Source organism: Euprymna scolopes, chromosome 3 (assembly GCF_053919585.1).
Source record: "Euprymna scolopes isolate OS-2025 chromosome 3, ASM5391958v1, whole genome shotgun sequence".
Classification (NCBI taxonomy): Eukaryota; Metazoa; Mollusca; class Cephalopoda; order Sepiida; family Sepiolidae; genus Euprymna; species Euprymna scolopes.
The window spans coordinates 101,845,900-101,859,007 of record NC_136484.1 but is presented as its reverse complement, the minus strand read 5'-3'; positions in this window follow the sequence as shown (position 1 = coordinate 101,859,007).

Sequence of the window (13,108 nt, the reverse complement as noted above, 5' to 3'; positions counted from 1 at the left end):
ATATTATGCGTTTTTTTATGAATAATATTAATACCAGTCATGATTTTTATTTTGATGATTATGAAATGAAAATCCACCACCAAAATTAATGATTAACCCCCTTTATTTAATAACTTTTCTATGTATTATGGTTTAGCAGTGATGATAAACCTATTCGCTTGTAAAACACGACGGATATTTTGCTTAACTTCTTAATCATTTTCGCGAAGAGTATCTTGAATTGTGCTTTTCCAATATTCTTCCTCTACTGCTCTCTAGAAAAAAATCAGTTGTATCAAATAAGATCACACTAAATGGCAACAAGACAGCTTACCTATCTGTAAATCGTAAAGAATATAGATACTTGATTGTTGACTGGGACAGTTCTTCAGGGTAAAACAAATAGAACAACGAACTCGTATAATTACAGCTAATTTTATTTTCAATCTATGTGCACCTAAAATGGGAGCATTCGTGAGTAACATTATTTCTCTATAATTATTTGCATCTGGAATATCATATCATGATGCTGCTTCCGGGCTGACTTTTCATTTTCAAGTGCAAATCTGAAAAACCTCATTTAGATACGTTTCCTTAATTTATAAAATTCACACCAGTTTACACCTGCGTACCATTCATCGCAGTTTGTAGTAACTTCCAATAGACAAGCTTATTATTGCAGTGGTATAGGGGCATAGATAAGCGGCATGTCATCTAAAAATATTTACTGCTGAAACGTTTAATTAAATTTCCAATCATACTTACACTAGCAATGAGACCTGCCGTTGTATTAAATTTATTCAGGATTAACAGAATATAAAACTTCGGTATTTTTATTATTATCAAAATCAGTAAAATCGATAAACTGCCTGCTCTAGATGGGTCCCACTACATATTTTCTGGAAGGACATTTCACACACCTCACATCAGTTACTTAATCCACAATACAATATTGTCTGCATTGAACTGCAGATAATCTACTGTTGAGTTTATATACATATCTATAAATATTGGTTTCATTAAAAGTTTTATGCCACAAATTAAAGTATTATAGTTAAATTGTAATTTAAGCAGAAATAAATAATTTAAATGCGCCTCATTCTACAAAAAAAAACACCCTGATGAGTCCATGTAATTATTTTTACGTAATAACGTGAATTCATTTTTACAGAAAAACATCAAATATCATGGTTCAATTGTGCTCTCAGTGAAGAGCATATATTGTTGGAAACTACCAATATTGTAATTATATTTATACGAAAATGCCTCAGTTATATAAAGTATTCTAGTGTGGATATTGTGCACTGGTTTTTACTATTTGTGCGAAGATACAATTTCTGAAATGGACTCTGGTAACAAAATCGGGCCTTTAATATGCAATACATTATGATATACGTTTATTAATTTATATGACGTATTTTCTGTAAGATTTTTGATGACAGACTTATAGAACATTTTTACAACCAAAAAAGTTAAACTAATTTTAGTATGAGAAAGTTGGAGTAGTTCAGTTTTTATTAATAACTTAAAAAGCATATTTTGTTTCCAACAGCCAATATTGTAATTATATTCATGATAAATTTGTTTTCTGTCAGTGTTTGTATTATATATATATATATATATATATATATGTATATATATATTATATATCATGTTAATTAATTGGATTCAGTAAATATTATTTGGTCACACTTTTTATGTTTTCTCACTTTTCACGCCATATATAGTTAAAATATTCCAGCAATTTTGTTAACTACTGTATACCCTATATATATATATATATATATATATATATATATATATATATATATATATATATAAATATATATATGTGTGTGTGTGTATGTGTGCGCGTGTGTGTGCGTGAAATCTCCAATTTTTAATAATGTAATTTATATATCTGTAATACCTATTGAGGTGATACCAATTTCTATTTTCTTGTTTATTTATTTCATTTCATTTTGGGCTTATTCAATCACAAGAAAAAAATAAATGCAATGTCACCAGGAGAGAGTTCCAGAGGGGTGCAGTTCTAATAAAGAAAACAAAAAAACTTTGTTCATAGAATCTGTGTTGTTGTTTACGTATAGATAAAGAGTGGAGGAAAATAGTATAGTGTTTCAGCCAAACGAATATTTCTCCTCAATGTTCAGCGAGGAGTCCATTGGAGATCAGACGAGAACTTGCCATGTAAAAAACGATAAAACAGAGACAGGCTTGTAACGTCTCTTCTGTGATGGCAGGGAAGTTAAAAGGCACCCCCCCACTAGGCTATGAAGTATATCTTGAACTCTGTCAAGGCATCATCAACCCTCTGATCCCCATCTGGAATCAATTGTGATGGATGTCTCTCGTCTGGGTGAGGCCCTGTGTTTTGATAAGTTTCTGGGTTTGACCTTTACTCCTAATCTGAAATGGAACACGTACATAAAGTCTGTTGCCATGGCCGCTGGAAAGATGCTGGGATCCTTCTACCGCTCCAGAAGATATCTCACTACTGATGCAATTCTCTATCTATATAAAAGCCAAGTACGTCCAAGGATTGAATACTGTTTCCATATCTGGGCAGGAGCTGCTAAAAACAGCCTATCCTGCCGGTGTTACATGATAAGGGCTGTCCCCTTTTCATGTAAGTTTAAAAATGGAGAATTTAGTTTAAAATGAAAATGAATAGCATAGGCGAAATTCGAACCTCGTAATCTATTTTAGAAATAGATTACGTGAAAGAATTTAAAAATGTAAAACAAACATTTGTTTGGAATATAGATAAAATATTCAAGAAAATAATGTGAGCTCTCAAGTTTATTATGAAATTTTAAATTGAAAGAATGCAGCTTATAAGATAATGTTTTTAACATATTGGATAAATAGGTTACTGAGAAATAGGAAAAGTTTTGGACACATATGTCCAGGACACGTGAAAGAATGCATATGTTTTCACATGTGTATGACGTCACGGAAAATAGAATGTTCTAGGAATAGAGAAAAACTTTAGTTAGAAAACAGTCAGTGAGAAAACTCAGGGACAGCCAGACGTCTGGAAGCGAGACGTCACTTCAAGAAAAAAATGTGAAACTTTGAATTCTTGATGATGGAATCATGGCCGTGTGAAGAATAAACCATCAAGTGTTTTTTTGTAAAGCTCGTCTTGTGTCTTATGATTCTTAAAAAGGTAAAGTCCAATTGTATAGTGTATTTGTGTTCATATATGTCTTTACATACACGTCTCAACATCATCATGTCTACACACTGTCCGAACTGCCTGAACACTATGTCCTCCCACAAAGAGCTTATTCTTCTGCTTCTTCTTCTTCCATCAGAAAGATCTAAGAAATAACATTTTTAATATATAAGAATAATAACATGAACAATCTCTCTCGTACAACAACTTATACAACAACTTCTCTCTCTCTCTCTCTCTCTGAGTCTTACAACATCCCTCACTGTAATAAGACTCTTCCTAAGACTCTCTCCATGAAACCCCTATATGTAACACCTTGGCAGAGTACAAAATAGACTTCGTGGCTTAGTGGAGGATGCCCTTTTCTCTACCCAGCAACCTCTCTCCCACAGAAGAGACGTTGCGAGCATATCCTTGTTTTATCGTTATTTCCATGGCAGGTGCCCATCTAGACTCCAATCACTGGTCCCCCTCGCCAATCTTTCACGAAATACACCTGTCTACCTGAATCCACTGTGAAAAATTTTCCCCACTCTATATATGTGCCTAAATCAAAACGCGGATTCCATGAACAAAGCTTCTTTCTTAGAACTGCACGCCTGTGGAACTGTTCCGTCTGCCTGCTTCCCACCGGACTACAACTTGGATGTCTTCAAGTCCAATGTTAAAAAATTCCTAATGAACCTCCCCCTTAAGTAAACACTTCATCAAATCTCCACACTAACGTAGTGTACTTGCAATAACCCTTATCCCTGATTGGCCTCCGGGCCTTGAGATGTGGTTATCACTGTGTAAAAAAAAGAAAAGATATATCTTCCTAGCAGCTCTTGCCAAGATAGGAGTGCAAAACTTAGTTTTATCTCATGTAAAAGTGTTATATTTAGTTCTTATTATTATTATTGTTGTTATTAGGAAGTCTTATTAAGAGTTAGTCTTAGAGAGAGAGATGTTGTAAGAGAGATTGTTCGTGTTATAAAGAGATTAATATATAGATGTTCGAATGTCGATGTCTGGACTGTCGTCTGTCGTCCTCATACTCTCTCTGACTCTCTCCCAGACACTCCTCCCTTAACTTTAAATTTTCTAACTATATCGAGAACTTCCAATTTTCCATGACGTCATACACATGTTAAAACATGTGTCTTCTTTCATGTGTTCTGGAAATGCGTGTCCAAAACTGTTTCCTTTGTTTACAAAAGGAATTTTAACCTATATTCCCAGTAACCTATTTTTCCAATATGTTAATAATATGTTAATTATATTATCATGTAGTTGCATTCTTTCAATTGGATTTTCATAACAGAATTGACACTGCACATTCTTTTCTTCAAACTATTTTATCTCTAAGCTAAACAATCGTTTGATTTAACATTCCATTTGCTAATTCTCTCTCGTAATCTATGTCTAAACCTAAATTACGAAGTACGAATTTCGTCTATGCTATTTCATTTTCATTTTAACTAAATCTCTCTATTTTTATACTTACATGAAAAGGGGACAGCCATTATCATGTAACAAAAGTAATGCCCCTATTTTAACTATCAATAAGTTTGCCAATTGCCAGGATAAATGTTTTCTATGTTCATACACATTGCAAGCAAATATATATATATATATATACGGAAAATGGGCATTGCCCTCCTCTCAATGAGGTTTTGTCAGTTGCAGGACGTCGATGAGCACTATATCTGTCTAATCGTGGTTGCTGCTGAAAGTCGAAGCAGATGAAAAAGAAACTACATTCACTAAAGGGAAAAGGTTACGTGGAAAGTAGCATAGATATATCTAGTTCTTTGTTAATAATTATGATAGGAAGTGTTTTATTTTACTGCCCTCAGGGGAAGTACAGTTTTAAATTGTGATTTACAAAAAACTTTATCAACGAGAACATCCTGCCGCGGAGCATATTTCACATTCTTATAGAGAAGTGTACTCATTATAACCTCTATAAGGGTTGTGTTGCGACAATCGTGACCTAGAAATCTAGACCTCAGAAACATGTGCTAGAGACTTGTATCCTGTGCCTGTGTTCATTTTCTCATCGCAATACAATTGTCAACGTTTGGTTCTTCGATTTTTATTATTTCCTTGGTGAATACAATAAGAATTTCTGAGATGATGAAATTTCAACTCTTGTACACATTGCATATTGTGTCATTCAATACTGCATGTAAATGATTTTTACTTTTCTTTCTCTGATGTTATCGATATGATTTAGTCATGAAATTTGCTTATTAGATAATAGCGAAGATATGCCTCCTCCAGTTGCTTATATGTTTCCATATGATTATATTCCGTCCGTTTATTATTATTTCTATGTTTTACCTTCTTAATACGATAAATATATTGTATTTTCAGTTGCCCCTTGCCTGTAAAGATGTTTCTTATTCCATGCGATGTCTTGAATTAGAACATACACCAAAATTGTGATCCTTTTTTTTAATTTACTTTCACAGATCTCTAGAAGCCGATTACGGAATTACATGTCTGTTTGATATATATATATATATATATATATATATATATATATATATATATATATATATATATATATATATATATATTACACACACATATACATATGCACACATATACACGTATACATATATACACACATATCTATGCACATATATATACATATATATACACATATATACACTTATATATACACATATATATGTACATGTATATGCACATATATACACTTATATATACACATATATATTTACATATATATGCACATATATACACTTATATATACACATATATATGTACATATATATGCACATATATATATACATATATACACATATATATATACATATATACACATATATATACATATATACACATATATACACATATATATAATATATATTTATATACATACATATATATATGTATATGGGGGTGTGTATATGCATATAGATATAAATATTTATGTATATATCTATAATATAAAGCTGGATATCTGTGGGGGAGTTTGTGTGGTCACGAATAGGCTCCTATATGGTTGACGATTTAAAAAAAAATGATTACATACAGTGATAAAAGTTGTATCGAGACACAGGAATGAAGATGTTTGATCTGGCAGAACGGTGGCTCATTTAGATAGTGGGGTCTGCGTTACCGCCTGTTCCACAAAATATGGACATAAAAAAAATTAAAAATAAAATAAAACGTTTACAAATGTTTTTGATATAGATGTACATAACAATACTTTGATAAGTATGTTTTAATTTAAATAGGGGTGGTATAATAAAATTGTGGGGTCTGTGTTGCCGCCTGGCCTCCATAGCATGGAAATAGGCACACACTTTAATAAATACTTTTCCTGTCTATTTGCGTAAGTATACTTTGATAATTATGTTTCAGTTTGAAGAAATCTAGTAAAATAAAATTATGGGGTGTTCGTTCGTACCTGACCTCCATAGAATGGAAATATGTCACAATGTTTAACAATATTTTTGTTTCTTTTAATATAGATCCACAGAATAGTGTGATAAGTGTTTCAGTATGAACAGGTATGGTATAATACATTATTGGGTTTATCTATTTTTTTTTACTTTCATCATATTTTGCTTTGGTTTTGATACCCCCAAATTCGAAGCTATCTCTTTTAACCCTTCCTTTTCATAACCTATCATACTTTCATAAATCAGATTCCATTTTCTGTAGGCTGTTTTTTAACCGAGTCAACGACGTGTACTTTTGCTAGTATATATATATATATATATATATATATATATATATATATATATATATATATATATATATATATATATATATATTCCTATGCATTCGTTTTTCTATTGCGTGCATTGCTATTCATATTAAAAACCCTCTTTTCTACTTGTTTGAAAAGAAAATACAATTTTCTCATATATGGGTTATGGAATTGCATTCACTAGCAATAGATCCAGCTAATTTGCCTATACTTTTCGACATTAACTTAAAATAATATACTATTAGTTGCTTCGGTTTTCTAGTGGGATAATAATCTTTAGCTTACTATTATGTGCAATTATATTCATGCAAGTATTCTACATGATTTATACTTGCATAATATTTGCGTAAACACTTTATAGGAAACAGAAAATTGTTTCCATATATATTTATGTATACGTATATATTTTGTTTAACAAATGTTGCCTACCAAACTCCTCCTGAAGCTTTTTGTTCTATAGACATAACACTTCATATATAAGGTATTTGAATCCATGCAAATCTTTATATTTGGGGTTTAGCCCGAAAAAATAGATGCAAAAATGTGACAATAAAAAAAAATGAAATTTTCCGGGTAGAGAACGAACGCCGGAACTACGAATGCCTGACCTAGTAGCTATAAGTTCAGGTTTTAATTTTTAGCCCTGCCGTAAATGTGGTTTCATAGCCCAGACATTGACGGTAGAGGCAAAATAAATCATGAGCTGAGCGTTTTGGTTTCGATTCTCGTTTGTGGCGCATGAGTCTTTTTTTTTAATACTTTTTAAATCATCATTATTAAATATTGCATCCAATCCATCTATCTATCTATACTCGTATAAATTCGTTTTTTGTGTGTGTATTGACATTCATATTACCCCCCCTGTCTTCTATTTATTTAAAAAAGAAAATGCAATTTTATATATGGGTTGTGGAAATGCATTCACTAGCAAAAATCTAGCTAATTTGCCTATTCTTTTAAACATTCATTTTAATTAATTCCCTATTAGTTTTTTTCGGTTTGCTCATGGGATGATCATCTAGAGTTTACTATTACGTGTAATTATATTCATGCAGATATTCTACATAATTTATACTTTCATAATATTTGCGTAAAATCTTTACAGTAAACAAAACATTGTTTCCATATATATTTATGTATACGTATATATTTTTGTTTAATCTATTAGTCTATCTATATATCTATAATAGTAAACATGTATGCGTGTGTCTGTCTATGTACATTTGCCTAAGCAATAACTCTGCCAATTTAAAGTCTACTGACTCGAAATGTGATATAAAGGGTATTGAGCTTTGGGAAAAGTTTTTGTGATCGGTTTTCGGCCAGAAATTTGGCAGCTAAGGGGTCAATCTTCGACGAATTGACTTTTGAGAACTCTACCAAACTCCTCCGACAATTTTGGGTCTAAACACTTGAAATTTTAGATATAGGTTCCTTTGACATGGATCTTACTTAATAATTTGATTTGAGCCCAAAACAATAAATGTTAAGAGGTCATAATAGGGGTCAAAGTTTTTAAAAAATTGACCATTGCGGTATCTACCAAATTACTCAGAAAATGGCTGGTCTAAACATTTGAAATATTACATAAACGGTATTCAGAGATAGGGCAAGCTTTTTTGATTGGTTGTAATCGAAGATTTTTAATTACCAATGTATAAATGTATGTATATATGTATGTTTGCATGTCTGCCAATATTTCGCATAATGGCGATGGATTTTTCTAAGATCAGTATCGTTTTAAAGTTCGACCTATCATAAAACACATATCTAAAGATTGGCTAAAAACATTAATATATACATCTTAAACTAGACACTTTTCCACAGGGGGCGGTCGCTTTCTTCGCCGATATTTTTGAAAGTGGTCCTGTCCTTTCGATTGTCTCGCCTAAATTTGTGAAAATGCCACTTCCGGTTTGGCGGTGGTCGTAATGGCATAGACGTCAGATTTTTTTCCCGTTCTTTTCCTCCTTTGCGGTACGGGTTCGAGCCTGCCTTCTTACTGCCACCTTTTTTTTTTGCTCAACACACACTTCCAAACACCCAGGCAAGGCCGGGCTGAAATTCTAGTATATCTAGAAAAGTGAAAGTGTATGTGTGACTGTGTGGCTGTCTGTCTGTGTAAATTTCCCTACAGAATAACTGTCAATTTTTGGTCTACAGACTCAAAATTTGATATTCAACGTACGGAGATTTGGGAAAATCAATGTGATCAGTTTTCGGCCAGGAATTGGGGTGTTAAGGCGTCAAATTCAACGATTTGACTTTTGAACAATCTACCAAACTCCTTTCTACAATTTTGGGTCTAAAGACTTGAAAATATTGATATAGGTTCCTTGGACATAGACCTAACTTAATAAATTGGTTTGAGTTCAAAACAATAAATGTTAAGGGGTCAAAATAGAGGTAACACTTTTTAAAAACTGACGTTTTTTTCTGCTCAACATACACCTCCAAATACCTGGGAAACGCCTGGCACACATATTAGTATATCTATAAAAGTGAAAATGCCTGACGGTCTTTTCTCTGTGGTAGTTAAGGAAGGTAGTATAGAGAAAGGTATTACTTTACATAATTACAATTTTTAATACATATGCACATAGCCTTATCAACAGTACATTGGGCCCGAGCAAAGCCCGGCGGAACTGCTAATATATCTATAAAATTGAACGTGTATGTGTGGCTGTCTGTCTCTGTAAATTTCCCTACGCAATAACTGTCAATTTAAAGTCTAGAGACTCGAAATTTGATATTCAGAGAACTGAGATTTGGGAAAATCTATGTGATAAGTTTTCGGCCAAAAATTGGACTGTTAAGGGGGCAAAGTTCAACGATTTGATCTTTGAGAACTCTACCAAACTCCCCCAATAATTTTGCGTCAAAACACTTGACATTTTAGATATAAGTTCCTTAAGCATTGACTTTACTTAACTTGATTTGAGCCCAAAACAATAACTGTTAAGAGATCATAATACAGATCAAAGTTTTAAAAAAGTGAACTATAGTAAAAATGATCTACCAAATTACTCAGACAATTTCTGGTTTAAACATTTGAAATTTACATAAAGGGTATTCCGAGATAAGGCAAGCTTTTTCATCGGTTGGGATCGACAATCTTTAGTTACCAATAGATAAATGTATGTATGTATGTTTGCATGTCTGGCCAACATTTCGACAGAGGGGACAGATTCTCTAAAGATAAGTATCGTTTGGAAGTACGACTTTTCACAGCTATCGAAAAATTGGCTAAGAAAAAAAATATCTTCACCATAACCTGACCACTTTTCTAGAGTGGTCTCGCTTTTTTCGCCGACATTTTTGAAAGTCATCCTCTCCTTTCGATTGTTTCGCATAATTTTTTTAAAAATCACTTCCGGTTTGGTGGTCGTCGTAAAAGCATAGACGTCAGGTTTTTTCCCCGTTCTTTTTCTCCTTTGCGGTACAGGTTCGAGCATGCCTTCCTACTACCACTTTTTTTTTGCTCAACGTACACATCCATCCGAACACTCATGCAAGGACGGGCTGAAATGCTAGTATATCTATAAAAGTGAACGTGTGTGTATGGGGGTATCTGTGTACATTTCCCTACCCAATAACATTAATTTTACGTGTAACGATTCGAAATCTGATAAAAAGGGTACTGAGATATGAGAAAATCTTTGGGGTCGGTTTTCGGCCAGAAATTGGGCTGTTAAACGATTTGACTTTTGAGAACTCTACCAAACTCCTTCGACAATTTTGGGTCTAAACATTTGGCATTTATGATATAGGTTCTTTGGACAGGGATCTAACTGAATAAGTTGATTTGAGCTCAAAACAATAAATGTTAAGGGGTCATAATCGGGGCAAAGTTAAACAAATGTGACCTCTGCTGACTCTACCGAACTACTCAGACAATTTCTGGTCTAAACATATGAAATTTTATATAAAGGGTATTCAAGGATAGGGCAAGGTTTTCATGTATTCGATGAAAAATTCTCAGAAACGAATTTACAAGCGTTTTTATGTATGTCGGTGTGTATGTATGTTTGCATTTGTGCCTACACCATCCGACAATGGCAATGGATTTTACCAAGATCAGTATCGTTTTAAAGTTCGACCTACCATACCTCACATATCTAAAGATTGACTAAAAATGCCTTCAACTTTAAATAAGCACTTTTCTACAGTGGTGGGGGTCGCTGTTTTCTCCGATATTTTTTAAAGTAAACCTCTCCTTTCGATTGTCTAGCCTTAAGTTAAACACGAGTCACCCCAGGTTTGGCGGCGGGCGTAACCGCAAAGACGTTAAAGTTTTTCACCGTTCTTTTCCTCCTTCAAGGTACTGGGTCGAGACTGCCTTCCTACTACCACTTTTTTTTTTTGGCTCAAGATACCCTCCCAACACCCTGGCAAAGCCGGACTGAAATGCTAGTATATATATATATATATATATATATATATATATATATATATATATATATATATATATATGTGTATATATATAAGCGGGGGCACCCGGCGTTGCCCGAGTGTTTGTTTCCGGGACGGGGGGGGAGTTTAAAAATTTCATGGTAGGTAAGTAGGAAGGATCAAACCCGGAGTCATGAGTAAAAGTAGGAAAATAAAGTGTGAAAAAAAACAAAAAAAAAACAACTGCAACGTTAACAGTTCGGCCACCAAGAAATGTCCATTCCAGTTGTTTAGGAAAAAAAAAACGACTACGGTAGGTCGGCGCGAAAGTGAAAATATAATGTTTATTGTCCAGCACGCTAACCACTACGCAACAGAGCACTGCAGCTTAGTTTAGTGATTTTAAATAACTTCACATGAAAGAACTACCAAGCTAAACCAGTGTTCTCTTCTAAACTGTTCCTTGTGAACGATCCCCAAACGGTGTTAAGTGGTGGCAGGGGGAGGAGGAATTTATTAGAGAGAAAATATTTTACCACTTCCATTGATCTTATCCGATTTTGGCCGTGCCTACTCAGCAGAAAAAGTATAGAAATCTAAGATTATCGAGGAATTTGAGAAATAATAAGCCTATAACACACCTCAGATATTGTTCTGCCGTTTGTGCATATTATATTTGCATGAAATATCTTGATTTTTAATCCTATTAAGGTAAAAAACAGACGAGAAAAATGAGTTCATTTTATTTATATAGAGATATATGAGTAAACAGTTCATTAAATATGTTAAAAACACTCTGAAATGAGTTAAAAAGATATTTAATCTGAAAAGGAGACACTAGATAAATGGATAGTCCTTAATCTCTATCTATTTATATTTATATATACACATATATATTTATTTATGTGTATATATATATATATATCTAAGTATATATATGCATGTATATATATACGTATATATGTTTATGTATATATATATATATATATATATATATATATGTATACATATATATATTTAGGTGTAATATATATATATATATATATATTGATGTGTAATATATATATATATTTATGTGTAATATATATATATATATTTATGTGTAATATATATATATATATATATATATTTATGTGTAATATATATATATATATATATATATATATTTATGTGTAATATATATGTATATCTTTTTATGTGTAATATATATGTATATCTTTTTATGTGTAATATATATATATATATTTATGTGTAATATATATCTATATCTATTTATGTGTAATATATATATCTATTTATGTGTAATATATATATATCTATTTATGTGTAATATATCTATATTTATGTGTAATATATATATATATCTATTTATGTGTAATATATCTATATATTTATGTGTAATATACATATATCTATATCTATTTATGTGTAATATACATATATCTATTTATGTGTAATATGTATATCTATTTATGTGTAATATATATATATATATATATATATTGATGTGTAACATATATATATATTTATGTGTAATATATATATATATTTATGTGTAATATATATATATATATCTATTTATGTGTAATATATATATATATCTATTTATGTATAATATATATATATTTATGTGTAATATATGTATATATTTATGTGTAATATATCTATATCTATTTATGTGTAATATATCTATATCTATTTACGTGTAATATATATATATATGTAATATATATATATATATTTATGTGTAATATATATATATTTATGTGTAATATATATATTTATGTGTAATATATATATATATATCTATTTATGTGTAATATATACAT